Consider the following 17,031-nt stretch of genomic DNA (forward strand, 5'->3'; position numbering starts at 1 on the left):
GACAGGGAACTGGTGCTTTAAGGGGCAGGTGGGGCTACACTACCTACATTAGAGTTAGAGGAGTCACACATGTCGTACATGGGGTGGGGTGCGGAGGTGGGACCTGCAGGCTTAGTTGTTTAGGGACTGGCTGTGCTGACTCCATCAAAAGTCTTCCAGTATAATCTGCCGTGGGCTAAACTTTGCACATCCCTGACTCACCACATCTGACTTCATGGGTAAAAATAGCAACAATAATAAAATAATATATACACACATACACACACTCACATAAATCCACAGTCTTTTGTCTTTTGTCTTTCATCTAAAAATCTGGCATTTCAGAACAGATCCTTACTCCAAGTCTGGTTATTAATAGATGTGCGTTCGTGACAGGTGCAGAAAAGGGGGAGGGGTTCCAAATTCGGCCATTGTTGTCCCAAAACAAGCATGTGATTACATTCAGACATCTGTTAGTGTTGACCCAAGCAGAATTTCACCTTACATCCTGAAACCTCTGTCTTTCTTACTTGTTTCAATTCTGTGAGTCTATTGTCTCTCTCATTCTGCCATTTCTCTGTTTTTCTGTCTGCCTGTCTCTTTTGCTTTCTCCTTCTCTCCTTATATTTTTCTTATTCGCAGAGTCTTCTCAGCTCCTGCCCTGTGAACACAGCTGAGGAATGAGGGCCCTACTTATTCATTCTGGTAGTGCAAAAAATGACTCGTACAACAGGGCTTTTGAAATAGGAAACAGTTTTGTAACTGTAATAAATCGAAGACAGCTTCTGGCTGAAATGCGCAAGTTTTCAGATCTCAAATATCCATTTTTACTCCTGTTTGCTTGCCCTGTTTTAACATGATTATCATTTGAAGGCAGTTCTCAGAAGCAGCTGGATTGGCACATCACACCACTGAAGGTAATAAGGTTCAGAGACTTCTCAAAGCGCAAAAAGGAGAAAAAAAACTCACACAAAGTAAAAATAGTGCATCTGCTTTTTAGGCTATTTCAAAAATAGTCAGAGTGCCTCTACATATGCCATTCAGCCCCCTGCCCCCCCCCCCACCCCCACTACCCATCCTGACACCCTCCCATACACACACACACACACACACACACACACACACACACACACCATACCTAGCCATCAACTTGACTTAATTTCAGCTGATACCTTCTCCTGAGCTGCATAGCTCTGCCTGGTGCTGTTTTGGGAGATATTGACAATGATTGTATTTCCTTTCTACCAGCCTGATCATTCCGGTCAGGGCATGGCATGTCATTAAGCATGTGAGCAGTGGCAGAGAGGGTAGGGCTGGCCTCCTGCCTCGTGAAAAAATATATTTATGACAAACTCATAAAACAAGCCTGTAAACACCTGGGAACACCTGTATTTTATTTTCTTTTTCAAATATTTCTTCATTACTCACAGAAAACGGCCTTTGATGCAATGTTTATTAAACAGCCCTGTGTGTAATCATTTCTCCGCGTTAGTTTGAGGTACTGTGAGAGGAGGGAGAATAAGACAACGCACAGCTTCATAGATGCCAAGATGAAGTAAAAGCACCCCATTTCAGTCCTCATAAATCCCACATCAATCCACATCAGAATCCAATACCAGTCTTTCTGTAAAGTAGGCTTTACCTTTGGTGGGGCATTTGGGTCAGGAGAAGACATAATCCAGGCGGGTTTTATTGACCCAAGCTTTGTTCTGATGTGGCAGACTACATTAACTGTTGTCGTCAGTGTCAGCTAACCTCTACGGCATGTCTCCAATAGAGCTCCCATATACTTACTTATCTATAGGCCCACAGCCACCACACTAATGCAAAGGGTCAGTGGAAGCAGATTTGTTGGTCTGGACTGACAACAGAGGCTGAAATACTGTGCAGCTTTTACAGTCACGACCCTAAAGTATCCAGCAATGCCAGTCTGAAGTGCAACGCCCTCTTGCGCAGAACTCTGTGACATCATTTCTGATTCCACTTCCAACCACGTGAGTACAGAATAAGTCTTGGAACAGCTGCTGTGTTCACAGTTGTGTTTGTACCAATTTATCGAAAGCTACACCTATCGTGAGACCCAGCAATGTATTTGCAGCCCAACACCGATGTCTCGTCGCCCCCTAAAGGCCAGCAGTGGTAAAAGGGATTGGAATGTGTACCATGTTGGTTGCAGTCACAGGCAAAAAGAGGTGAGACTGCGCAGACTGTGTGAGCCCTTATGAGGGAATGCTGGAGCAAAGGCAAAGCAGCCTGGTTTCCACTCACACCTGAGGCCCATATTTAATTTACAGTAGAGAAGGCCCTCAGAACACGTGCTACAGTCACCCTCAGTGATCCGCAAACAAATGAGTTTTAAAACAATGGGAACCTTTTAAGCCACCTTAAAACCTAGGGATTAATTTACGCTCATACCCCCTATCCTTCTTGCAGTCATCCCCACTTACGTGAAAAACACATTATGTTTTAAACAGAATAATTATGATGATGACAACTGCAATGTTAAAGCTTCAGGAGAACATTTGTTTGCATGTGAAAGCTGTTTTCAACTTTAACATCAAATATTAGAGTCATGTAAACCAAAACAGAAGTATATTACAGTTATACAGTGCACTTTGCTCATAAGAATCACATCCATACTTGATGATTTGATTCTTAAAAACAGTTGATTCTTAAAAGTGGAGTTGTAAAGTGGACATTTATGTCTTAATCATTGTTCTTTCTTACTTCATTGAACAATATCCTTGGCTAAGTTCTTACAACATGGAACAAAGCATTAGTATTTTTATACAGTCCTTAATTAGATAAAAATAGCATGACTGGCATTAATTAATTGAATGTCATCATGCCAATTGATATTCCTGTGTGAGCTGCAACACTGTAATTCATTCAATGTTCTCAACTAAATTAAAACATGATATAATAATCTAACTCAGGTTCATTATTTTTAAGTGCCTTCATGGTAATTAGCACTGTGGTGCCTCGATGGTTTATATTCCTTTTCATGATGTTACACTTTCTTAGTTCTTTATAGAATCTTGTGGAATGCGTGGCTGTGGGCTGTGGAATTCCCAGTTTCTCAGCTCCATCTCATTAACACTATGGTCAGGCAGCATTTTTCATCGGTATTAAATGTCTAATTTCTATCAAGACACTTAGCTAAACTGCACAATATTTTCCTGAAAACATTTTATGTGCCAGGTGCTTTGGTAATTAGCACAAGGTAAAAAACCCCACACTGCATTCAAACATGTTTTTTTCAGTAATTATGTGTCATTGCAGGCTAATGAGTACTGTATTACATGTTGTGAGCCCAATTAGATCATTATCAGTGAATTTCTTGATTCCTGCAAGCGGAATTTTTAAACAGATTCTGTATAGGAATGATTCTGTCCCAGTGTTTTTGACCATATGTGGTTGATTCTTGTATCAGTATTTCTTGTAACCCAAATGCACTAAATGGTGAGTTTTATGCAAAAACCAGTGCAGATGAAATTCAGTAGGTATAGTATGTGAAAAGTGAACAAGGTGTGAGGTAGAAAAATAAAGTATAAAATCTGTCATGGGAGGGTAAAGAGTAAGCTCATAAGGTAATGAAAGGGTATTTACATTGTTATGTGTGTCTATGTGTGATTCTAGATGTGAGTGTGGTACAAGGTCATAGGGTAGGTATTAGGTTTAATATGCTTAATAAGGTTTAAAAAATATGTCTACAAAAATGACAGTACATATACTTTAAAGCACGTTTTTATCATTTTACATGGTCCAATTTTTTTGTGTGTGATTGCATGTCGTATTAAAAAATGGTTATGAATTGTTTCCACATCAACTAACTCAGTGTTCATTTATCTATGTTTTTCCTCACTTATCCATTCGCCATCTTGCATGTTACGTGTCGCAGGTTGCACTGGGAAAGGTTTAGCAAATGATCCCTTGAAAATAACCTATTGGCTCCCGGCTCTCCCTGCTTCTCCCCTCTGCCCGCTACAACAGAAGGCATGAAGCAAAGCCACAGTCCAATCCTGGAGAGCAAATGGGCAGCAGTGCCAGCTCTAATCCTGTTCCTCTTGGCCCTTGTCAAGAGAGGGCAGGAAGAAGGGTAGTGGAGAGGTTCAAGGTTCTGAGTCTTTGCCAGCCACAGTTGCTTTGTCAGGTAGCCGGTGGATAGCAAATTAAATCTTTACCCCCCCAATGGTTACAGCTTCTGCTATCCTCCTCCTCGCTTCCTTGTTTTGTCCTCATGTCCTCATGTCATGCTTGTTCCATCCTTTCCATATGCAAGGGACAGAGGGTTGTTCGCTGCTATAATCATCCAATATATAACTCAGGTTGTATGCACACATTATGACTAAGAATCAATAACAAGTTTTCTAAAGAAAATTAATGTGTATACAAGTAAACTGAGTGCATTGATCTGAATGCACCAAGTGCCCACCAAATGGATTGCCCTTACAGTGTTGATTTAATAAGTGTTTATGCCTTCATGCAAAAACCACTCCTTGGATGTTGTCTGATCAGAGTGTAATCATAGAGTAGATGTCCTTTATATTTCACCTTGTTGCTTTGTGCTGAGAGCTTTGTCAGAGTCCAGTGCTGTTCTCCTTCAGGGATCTCCTCACCCTCAGCATGATGTGGTGTAGAGAACCATATGTCCCATGTCACATGTCACACTTTCTAGCGAAATTCGTAGTTCCCTTTTTTTCTTCCAGACCTCACCCGCAGTGGGCTGTTAGGATGGGAAGGCCTGCATTGGCCCTCAGTGGACTGGAGGGCTCACCCCGAACCTTGAGGCACACCTGAAAAAGACTGTTCACTTTTTAATTACAAATTGATGGACGAGGCGGCTCCATGCCAAAGCCATGCGATGCCACATTCAGTGACATTGACTTTGCGGGGTATTTTTGTTTTATGTCAGCAGACTTTTTTCGTTCATTATTTCCAATAGATGAATGAGAAGCCAGGGCTGTGCCAAGCTCAGACGTTCTGGTGCATGAAGCTGGGAGCACCTAATTACCCATCAGGCCCACTGTTGTCCATAAAGCCTGCCCTGGGTCATCAGCTTCACACTCCCTTCATCACACAAATTGTCGCTACTTGGGGTTTTCTGTTGAGACCAGCACTTTCGTTTCCATTTATAGATGGGAGTTTTCTTTAAGGATTGGTATCAGAATTACTATTTTGATAATAGGTTCCTAAAAGGTTGTAAAATTTCAATGGGAGTGAATATAGAGGCAGCAGGGCCCTCTGTTGTAATCATATTAAGCTGTTCAGATGGACCTTATGCTCTTTTTTTTCTGGTCATGGAAGTATTTAATTAAGGGAAGCACTTTGCAGAGGTGGTTTTCCCCCTTTGTATTTTTTTCAATTGATACTATTAGCAGTAAAAATAATCATCGGCATCATCATAAACATCATCATCATCATCATCATCATCATGTGTATATGGGCATGTCTGGGTATATGTCTGTATCATCCCTTTCAAGAGATTCAGAGTATTGTAACTCACCGTTATTCTTTCTTCCAGCCGAATTGTTTGTCCTCCTGCACATTTCACAAACTGATTAATTTCACCCATTCGAAACAGTATCTTTTTTATTACTTTGTACTTTTCCTCTGTGTTCTGTTATGAGCCTCCTACATTCATAAATCCCCCTAATCATTTCCTTACCCCAACGTCCCAGACAGGATAATGTAATGGATAGATATGAATTTAAAATCAAAAGGTTGCATTACAAATTGTAAGGACAGAGTGTTGGTCATTTTTGCCATTAAAGCATTTACCAGTAACATTTATGTGTCTGAGAGATGTCCATTGCTGGAGATGTCCATTTTATCAAAGACATGCAAAAGTGTTGCGTACACAAATCCTAGTCCAGTTCAATCATGTTTTTAACCAGAAGCTAATTTATTCAATCATAAAAGATCATCATGCAGGCTATTATAATTGCAGTGTGTGGTTAAATGGTGGTCCAGTCCATTTTTTGTTGAAGATCCCAATTGATGTCTCCTTAATTCTTAGTTTTGTTTGCGTTACTGTATTGTGTCTCTGTTTGTGTGTGTGTGTGTGTGTGTGTGCGTGTGTGTGTGTGTGTGTGTGTGTGTGTGTGTGTGTGTGCGAGAGAGACAGAGAGAGAGAGAGAGAGAGAGAGAGAGAGAGAGAAAGAGAGAGTGCATGTGCTAACATGTGTAGGCGTATGTACGTGTGTGTGTATGTGTGTGTGTATGCATGTGTGTCTGTGCTTGTGTGGTTTTATTGCAGCCCCTGCAATAGATTAAAAACCTGTGAGATGAGATGGGATGAGATTACAGCCAAGTCAGCGCAGTGCAGGGCAGAGTTATTTCCTGCCTGGGGGAGTGGAGGAGGTGCTTTGGGCTCAGGTCATTGGCTGTGAGCTGACCCATCATGTGCCACTGCTTGGATCAAGGGGGGGAAATGGGGAAGTGAGCAGGAGCAGTGACCTCCCAGCAGAAGGAAGGAGGGGGCTAAATGTAGGGTTTTTCCCTCCTTTCAGGACGCTTTTCCCTCTGCTGCCCTGACATTACCTAACAGCTTGCTGCTGCTCTGCCCTGACTCTGTATGCTTTCCCTGTCCGCTGTAGAAAATGAATACAGTATATACACATTTTTGCTGCTCTAGTTACATTAAAATATCCGGAGCAATGATGATTCCACATGAATGCATAATGCATCACCAGCCACAAGCTCTCTCTCTCTCTCTCTCTCTCTCTCACACACACACACACTGTGCTGGAGAGGAGGTAATACACCTGAGGCAGATCTTGCTAGCACACACCTTAGACATGGCCAATAAAAATATAAAAATAAACATCAATTAATAGACAGTACCTTGAAATTCAATTGTAATGTAAGCAGTAATTTTCTTGTGTGTTTCAGGCACTGACAAATTATTTGGTGTTAGGTTTTAGTATGCCTGTACATGTGTAATAGGCATCAAAAAGGGCCTTGCTTTCTCTGAAGAATGTGATGTTGCATCTCAATTCATGATGCAAAAAGAATCAGATCATCCTCCATCTTTAACCAAGGCTTCCTGGCAGAAGTAGTACATGTGTCTAAAATAGATCCCATATTTTGAGCAATGGGCAAAATTAGTTAATTTGTCAGATCTGCAGTACTCACTGAGACCTGCACAATGACAAAATGCTACTAACATCAGAGTGCAACCATGATTAAACAGGACATTTCAGCAGTATGTCAGCCTGCTAAGCTGTCTAGACAAGTTTTAGTTTCAATATCATAATATCTTCTATTTATTTGTCCCGCTGATAATGAGCTACTGATGCACTAGCTCACAAAATAGATATATGTTTGAATATATGTTTATATATGATTCTTAACATAGATTCACATTCACATTTTGAATGATTTTTGACTCTAGTTGTGTTATTAATTGCATTCACATATGACAAGGGTTGTTTTGAACTGCTCTCTGTGATTACTGGCTGTTAACCATCACTTGTGTTAATCACATAAGATACTGAAAGAGATTGTTTTTCAATCAAGTAAGTAAATGACTTTTCATGTGAAAAAAAATGAAAAGAAAAAACAAAAAAGTGAATGGATAATCAGATCATCACCCTTCTTCTCCCTTTCTGTCTCTGTCTGTCTGTCTGTCTGTCTGTCTGTCTGTCTCTCTCTCTCTCTCTCCCTCTCTCTCTCTCTCTCTCTCCCTCTCTCTCTCTTTTCCTCTCTCTCTCTTATTCATTAATTAAATCCAGCACGGGGGAAGAGTGCCCTCCTGAACAGCACTTTACGAGCCAGATGGCCAACTGGTAAGCTAATGAATCTCACATCCACACTTCCAGACGCACCTGTGGGGTCTGCTTTTTCGGAGGCTCATCCGCTCCACACTCAGGCACATCACATTTAATCTTCCCCCAGCATCGCGACCACCAGCCTGCAACACATCATCTATCACATCAACTCTGTCTCAAGCTGTACGGTGCTTTTTTATGCCATACATTTCACTGTCCTGGCCGTTACTATATACAACAACTCAGTTTTGTTATGCAATGAAGTAACATGCTGCAATGTTCAAGTTCAAGTTTAATTTCAACTTTATTGTCATCTATATTAAAAATACAATGAAATACTTGTGCTTCAACTCTCTCTGCCGTAACATGAAGGGCACACTATCACAAAACCAACAAAGAAGGACACTACAGACCTACATAGACTATGTACACCTTGCACACGTAGATATACATTATATACACAGAATACAGTACACAATAACATTACATGTTATACAAAGAATACAGTTCACAATAAATTTACATATTATACAATCCACTTATTGACTTACTCTTTACTCTTAGGATTTAAGAGATCTGTGTATACACATATATATACCATTTCTGTGGCATTTCCTGTCAAACACCACCATGCCACAAGCTTGGGCAATAGACCACAGCATATACAGCTATGGAAAATCCTGTTGTCTTTGTGCTTTCCATATGGACATTTTGAAAGAATTAACTTAAAGAGACACTATCCACCATCTGCAATGAAAAGCAAAATTTCCAAATGTAGTATGAGATAATCTTGTGAGTACTGTAAGTGCTGAATCTCAATCTCTTGCTTGACACAATCAGTGAAAGGGAGTAGATATTTAGAAAGGCGTTCTGAGGGAAAATGCCAATATCTCCAACTAGTTAGATAAGGCTGAAGAGGCAGTATGTTTCCCTGAAAATACCTCTTTTCGGTCCCTCCCTTCCTTGTTTTCTACTCTGGCTGATTTAAGACAGACATGAGGGGGGAATTTACAAATGAGTGTAATAAGATAATTGTATAGGTCCAGGCACTTACCGATCCCTACATACTGTACCTTCCATACCTAAGTAGTAAGTAGGGCAGTTATCAACAGGCTTCACCCTTGTTGCAATCTGCACACGAGATTAATCTTGGCAAAGGGTAGAACATGACCAGCCCAGCAGCACTATCCAACAGCTATGTTACACCAACCGGACTGCCTTTGGCACACTGAGTCAGCTAGTGTCTCTAAGCCCTTAAGCTCCTGTGCCGAAACTTTAAATACTGGAACAAATTTATCACACAGCAAAACTTGAACAGTATTAAATTTCACTGATCTATATCTGACTGCCATTGCTTTTTAATTTCAGCAGAACGTCATATATCATTGGAGATGTTTTCCCCAAACCCTGTTGAAAATTAAAATTGAATCTCCTTTCATCTGTGAATGTACAGGTATTCTTTGGTTCATTAATCCTCTGAGATCAAACTTCCTTTATAAAATAGGTAATGCTTTTTCATAATTATACCCCATTTGTTCCTAAAATCCTCAGATATCAGGAGAAGCTATTCAAAAGTGTACAAATAGACTTGCTTTTCAGAACTACACAAATGTTTTCTTACATTATCAAAACCCACCTAATGCACAGGGTTCTAAACTAGTTCCTGTCTCACTTTCCCCATTATCTTTTCTCACTTCCTGATTAAAGTAACTTCCGCATTCAAGCAGCCAATAACACAACCGCTAGTGGCATTCTATTGCAAAAAGATGAAATTTAAATCAATGTCTCTAGACACTTTAATGTAGATCTAAAATTGTAGGAGGGCAAAATTAGAAGAAATTAAAAAGTGAAGGCGATAAAGGCCTGTGCAGATATTGAAACCCATTTTAAAATGAACAGAAAAGATGAAGACCTCAATGCTAGGGAGATTTAACACTAGGAGTTAGGACAGTGGTGACTGCAATGTTAATCCACAGCACAATGTGAGCGTTGAAGAATCTTGTAAATTCTAAATATATAATCAACAGAAATTTATTTGTGTATTGTGAATTGCACACTTAAGGCATGTTTCTTCAATAGGCATAAGGTGTAAGGCTTCAATAGTTAATTATATTCTGAAAGTTACCCCCATTTCCTTAACTCCTGGTGCACATACCCTTATATGTCATGTTATTATATAGCAATGAAAGTTCTGATCATCCAGTGATTTATGGAACACATCTACTTTGCTAACCGGGGTATACCTGTAGTTTATTGCACAAACTTGTGATTCACAATTTAATGAATGCTATTGAGAATAAAAATATGATTTCCTACTCGTTAATTTCTGTATCAAGCCACACAGAGGTTGCTTCTGTGCATCCATGCAGCTGGTTGATAAAGGAGGCACATTGGCAGCACCTGTGAGTGTGTGTGTGTGTGCGTGCATGTGCGCGTGTGCGTGTATTCGTGGGCATGTTTGGAAAGGGAATGTCTGCAGTGCCCTTGCTCATCATTGAAGGCTCTCCCATCAGGTCAGTGAAGGTAAACTGCAGTGATTATTACAACCGCAGCCCGGGGCAGCTACGAGAGTGCTAGTGACCCTGGTTTATCACGGTGGGGGGGGCGCAGGGTCGTGGGGTCTGTGTGATGGACTGTGTGCGGAACAGGGAACTCATGAGCATTTACTCAGATCGATAATGGACCAGGGCTCTCGTGTCCCGGTGATGCTCATAGCTCAGTCTGACAGTTCCAACCACGGATGACCTTTGATTCCCATGCCATTCCAAGAACCGACACATGCAAGGCAGCACAGGAAAAGGTAAGAGGGAGGGGCCTGTCCATTGGCTCCCATCTGTAGTTCTATTTATTGATTTAATGCACCAATTTGTCTTGTCTCCCCAGTGAGTCGGAGTGCTGTTTGGGTGAGTTTTCACGGGGCATGACAGCCCACTCCCTGCCTCAGCCTTGTACCAGGGCATGTCCTTATCATTCATCTTTCAAACGTTCCTCTGAGTGTCTCAGCTACCACGGGCACAGCTGCAGGAATGGTCTTAAACACAATGAGGTAGACCTTGGAGCTCCAGCATCCTCCCTCCAACACTGTCCTTTGGGGTTTTGGGGCCTGCAAGCTGACAAAGAGCTAGAGTACAAGTAAATCAAATAACGCCATACCTGGACAAGATAAAACTTCCAACTGACAATTTGCGCATACCATACTTCTGCATGTCATGCAGAGGTGTGATTCATGAAAGGCTCAACATATAGTATACAAACCTGGTGGACCTGATGTCAAAAGCTGTTTAGAAATAAGTCTTGGAGATGAATCACCTTGATGAATTAAAGGCTCTCATGTTGCCTGATGCTCCCCCTCTAACTAGACATCTTTCATGATGACCTACTTGCTTTCTGGCAATGGACACCTTGCAATCTCTGCAGGAGTCTGGCTCCTCTGCATGAAAACATTCTCCTCCTTGCTAAGGGTGTCCTGGCAATCAGTGAATAACAAACCCACAGCCCGGGAGAAGAAATTAGGATGTAAAAATTAGCAAGCAGTGACTTTAGGTGTGATTCTCTAGATTATTATATTGTGATGTGTCCAAATTTATCTCCTCTCCTCACAGCTTGACTTTCTTTCCATTTTAGCAGACTGGAGCCATGTGTGAGATGGGGCATCTAACATAGTGGACTGAAAGCTAGCTCTATCTCTATCATTTAATGTTTCCAAGATACCTGACTTAAAAACACACAGAAAATCTTTTCAGTGTTTTCCGCATTATGTACATTTACAAACAAACATTTTGTATTTGTTTAGTATTTCAACAGCCTAAGTAAATTTGTAAAATACAAGTTTATACCTATACAAATACATCTGTAATCTGAAACGTTTAACGCAAAGAACTTTTGAATTATGGAATGTTAGCTGGCTCAATGGCCCTCAGGGCCTAATTGACCTTGCTAACTTCTACTACAATTCATTACATCATTGGCATTTAGCAGACACTCTTATTCAGGGCAACTTCCATCAGTTACAGTTTTTTTATAATGTTTTTATGTGCTTATAATATTGACTGAGGCAATTGTGGGTTATATACCTTGCCCAATGATACAACAGCAGTGCTCTAGTGGGGAATTGAAACGGCAACCTTTAGGTTACAAGTCCTGCGCCTTAACCACTATGCTACTATGCTACACTGCCAACCTACTAACATTGACAGTGTCTGTGTATATGTGTATACTCCTACTCACTGTACTGGATCATTGTGTGCATAAATGTTTTCAAAACAGAGATTTTGAACATTTCTATCACTAACATTACCTGGAATGGGGCAGGAGTTACCTTTTTAACCAATCAAGGTACTGTATCTGACAACTGACTGCACATGTCCTACACTGCCTTTTTGTCACATGAATCTCGCATTAGCAGTATATGTTTGTGTACCTTACGACAGCACTTCTTGTCGCAAGAAGGTTTCCCACCGTCGCAATATATTACAACTGTACTACTAATGATTAAGTATCTATACGGCTTCACACCTAATGCTGTTGAATACACTTTTTGTAAATTGCTTTGTACATGAATCCCAGCAAGATTAATAATTACAAACGCAGTGAAACATTTGGTGTAAGTAATATTGATGGCATTAAATCACAGGTGTACAACAGTGGTCTGACACAGGTATGGTAGCTATAAACTCCTGACTACCCATAGTTCAAATTTGTCCTTTGTAGAGGACATTTGTAAACGTGAATATCTCCCATCCCATGCATACTACTGAACCAACTCCTTTTGTTCTGTAAAGAGGACATTTAGGACCTTTAAATGATACCGGATTTGTGGGGGTGGGGTTTTGGGAACCCCTGTTTCTCTTCAAGGAAAATAGCGTCCATCACCACAAGAACATTTTATGGAAAGAAGAAAAGTAAGTGCATAATAATCTTCATTGAGCAAATTTTGTCTTGAAATGTTGTTGTTATATTTTAGATGAATCTCTTAAGAACATTTTAAATCATTTTCTAAAGTACTGTAACAATATTTTACCACAATATTTAAGTGTTTAATAAATGTCCTCCCTAGTGAACATTTGTAGTAATTTCCTCTATTTTGTTCTGTATTTTTTCAAATGAGAAGGAAGGGATTCACCGTCAGATGCAGAGAGAATTTTACTGCAAATTGTTGATGGAAACTCAGACATTGAGTTGTCTGATGGTGAAAATCAAGATGCAGTGTTTGAGGCAGAGACACAGGGAGAGGCAGAAGCAGAGGACTCAGAGAGCTCAGAGGATGAAATTCAGACAGGGCAAGCAGAGGCAGAGGAGTCTAAGCTAGCAGAACCGTCTACGTCCAGTCGCCGTCTACTCCGGAGCAAGACTACAATGTACACCTTGACTTTGTATTCTCAAGAAAATACATTACTATTAGCATTTACACATATAGGTTATTACTTAAATTATTTATGTCACAAAAAAGATTATTACTTCCATTATTTATGTGACAAAAATAACTGATTCTGGTAATTTATTGTAAAGACTGTGAGTATAACTAAACTGTTTTCTCAAATGACAATGAAAGAAACTATTTTTCTTTTTTTCTTCCTTTATTGCTTAAGATTCAACCCCCAACTGGATGATCCTCCCATTATTGAGAGCAATGATGGCATAGCACGCCAAAACTGGACCCCGATGAATTATTTTGAACAGAACATTGATGACTCCGTGTTCGAAGAAATGGCTATGTGCACAAATCAAAGTGAAGTCCTTGTGTCTGGAGCAACACTAAACACCACTCCTGAAGAGTTGAAGACTTTCTTTGGGAATTCTATCTACATGGCCTGTCTAGGTTACCCAAACATTCAGATGTACTGGGCCTCGAACACCAAAATTCAAATAGTGGCAGAATCCATGACCAGAAATCAGTTCTACAAACTAAGAAATTCCATTAAGATTGTCAATGACCTTGATGTTTCAAATGAGGACAAAAGTGATCTCTTGTGGAAAGTTAGGCCCCTCCTGAACAAAGTAAGGCTTTCATACAAACATATAAACATATATATGTATGTATGTATGAATGTACATATATATCTTCTTATTTAGATACAAAGATCACTATCTGCATACTACATGAATCACTTTGCAAAGGGTGGTATGAGAAGCATAATCAACAAGCACAAGCATCATCTAGAATTGACAATCCCAGGACCAGAAATAGCTATCAAAGAAGGATAAGCAATAGTTAATTACAATACCCTTTAAGGAACAAAAAGCAGGCAAGCATTGAACTGACAACAAGAGCAGGAAGAAGTCTCCAATAACAGTGTCCACCTATCAAATTAGGGTCACCGGCACAAAGGCCTCTCTTGAAATCAAAACTTAGAATGCCTCGGAGTAAGAATAAGGCCGTAAAGCGGAGCAAGACTGAAAGCTTAACAGCATTACATTGCATTTAAAAGATGGTCTTATCAAGGCTGCAGAGATGCTGTTTTACCTTCTTTGCTCATCAGAGTACAAAATGAAGACAACCTCTGTACAGCACTGTAAGCTTATCATATATGAAAATGTTACAATATAACAGTGTTGCTATAATTCAGCAATATTTGTAATGTCGTTGGTGGCTCACTGGCAAGCTGATCATGAAACACTTATGATATTCCCACAGTACATACTCACAGAATGCATGAACTATGGATCATTAGTGAAAACATCTTTATTCACTGATGTTACATTTGAGATATTTTTCAGTATTATATTTTAAAATATCATGTTACTTACTAAATGACCTATTCTTTGCATCAACCAATGCCTCATTTAAAGTATGAATTCTACTTGATTTATGTATATATCTAATCATCCTGCTTTCCCTGGCAACAGTGTTAAATAATTGGCAAATAAACCATACATGAAACACTTGCATGAGGTGGAACATGGAATTCTGACAAGATTCCAACCACGTTCCTGTATGTGAGGTGGGAAAGGCTATTTTAACATGTTCAAAGGCACAAAGCATCTCCTAAGTACTGTCAAACTGAATCTCAGCAAGGTCACGTAAACATCTTACCTTTTCATTTTGAACCAAGTATTGAATTATAATATGACCATGCCATCTAGAGGTGAACAGTGGGACTACTAATCGAAATACAAATCTATAGCTCTGTTCAAATAAAAATAGATATACATTTATTTATGTGTAAAATCTCAACCACCTCGGAACTGTAGTCCAGGAAAAAATGCATCTTTAACTTGTGTCTGTATCAGGAACACTGATAATAAATACTAAATAAAGTACAAATAATGTACAGTACATTGAGAGACCATCACTGTGGCCTCCATACTTTGCAACAATTATCCGACATTATCGTATGTTATCTTTGTTAACATAAATTATTTACATATATGGGTAATTTCACAAATTGTGGGCAGTGTTTACATGTGCTAAAGGTGTGAATAATGTAATTTTTCCTGTAGATTATCTTCTTTCATTTTCATTTTTTTTTTTGTTTCTGTCCTCAGATCCCTGCAGGTTTGTGACCTTTTGGAAAACCACATTGAGCCCTCTGAACTTCACCTTTCAGCAGAAACCTGGATTGCTTATCATAGAGAGCCTACTTATGTGGAAATAACAGGACTATCACTAGTAAATATGAGTGAGAGGGGGGGGAAATACATTGAACATGCTCATTAAGGGCCAGATGACAAGTCTCATCCTATTTTAGTTTTTACCTGTCTGTAACATATGAACAGTTGTCACAAGACGTTATTTATCACTCGCTGTGGGTGATCTGAAAGGATAGAGATAAACATATTAACAATGCAAAGGGTTCATACTGTGATCTCTCCCCTCTGTGATAATACCGGACTGCATTGTCTCAGTACTGCAGATTGGCCTATCATTGTATTAATGTGATGTTTTCTCTTGAACAGGTCTGTCTAGGGTTGCTGGTGGGCATCCAGGGGACACTAGTGTCATCCCTCAGGGGCTTCACTGTATCCCTCGCCTACCAGGCCTGCGGGCCTGAAGCACAGCTGATAAGCGAGGCTGCACACTTTACTCCCCAGATCATGCAACTCCGTCACAGCCTGCCAGTCAGGATGAGAAACCTGCCACCACCTGCTCTTAAAAACGGTGTAGTCCTCTGGCAGAGCCAAATGAACCTTTTGTTGTCCATATGGGACAGTTTTACACATTCTGCAGAAACATTCCACATTACATATATGCTGTGCCATGCAAAAGTATTCAGACGCTTGACAAATGAATTACAAACGATACATTGAAATTTCATTCTGTGGGGTATTTTATTTAAAAACACCGAAACTCAATATTAGTTATTTTAGGGTGACATTGGTTTTATGTTAGAAAATAATTTTAAGAAAATTAAAGAACTGAAATATGCTGTTTATGTAATTATTCAACACCTGTACTCTGGAAACTCCAGGTTTACACTGTTGCAACTAAGCCTCCCTTGGCTCGAAAACTGATAAAACTGGCTGTAAAGGAAGTGGCAAGTGTAACCTAATTGTGTGTCATGTGCGTATTGAAAGAAAAAAAAAACAAACCCAGAAGTGGCATGAGGCAGCACAGGTGAACTTACTGACTATGGGGAGCTCCTCATAGCCCAGCTCTGTCTTCTGGATTCCAGCAGCCACCGCCTAAAATGTGGTTTGTTTAGTTTATTTTCATTAAAAATGATGGCACAGGGACGATAGTCCAAACCTCGGCATCTGGGAACTTACATCAAACAAGTGACTCCAAAATGCCATCTTGTGAGCATTTACAAATGACCTAAATTCAGTTGTGGTAGGCCCCTACCAAACCACTGCACACTGGCATCCTGGCTAAAACAAGCGTTGTTTAAAGACTGCATCAATGAACTAGACGCCAACGCTCCTACCATATTCAAAATCACACCGAAATTTAAATTTGATTGAAAGCCAGTGTCTGTGATTATTCTGTCTCTCACTCAATGGCACTTACAGGCGTAAGAGAAGCTGCTACAGCCTGCTTAAAAAACTGAAGCTTGAGAGAAAGTTCATCTATCAGCAGGACAGTGATTCCAAGCACAAAGCCAAATCAACATTGGTGCGGCTCCTGAACAAAAAGGTGAATATCCTACAGTGGCCCAATTAAAGTCTTTATCTCAATACCACTGCGAATCTGTGGCACTATTTGAAAATTCCAGTGTACAAGCACCATCCAGCCAAGCAAATCTGCTAAGAAGGATGGGTGGAGCGAAGGGCGAGAGCAGCCACCCTGGCCAGCCTTGAACTCGGGTCTACAGGGTTCCAAACATGCAATTTTGACCGCAAC

The sequence above is a fragment of the Megalops cyprinoides genome, chromosome 1, assembly GCF_013368585.1.
Source record: "Megalops cyprinoides isolate fMegCyp1 chromosome 1, fMegCyp1.pri, whole genome shotgun sequence".
Classification (NCBI taxonomy): domain Eukaryota; kingdom Metazoa; phylum Chordata; class Actinopteri; order Elopiformes; family Megalopidae; genus Megalops; species Megalops cyprinoides.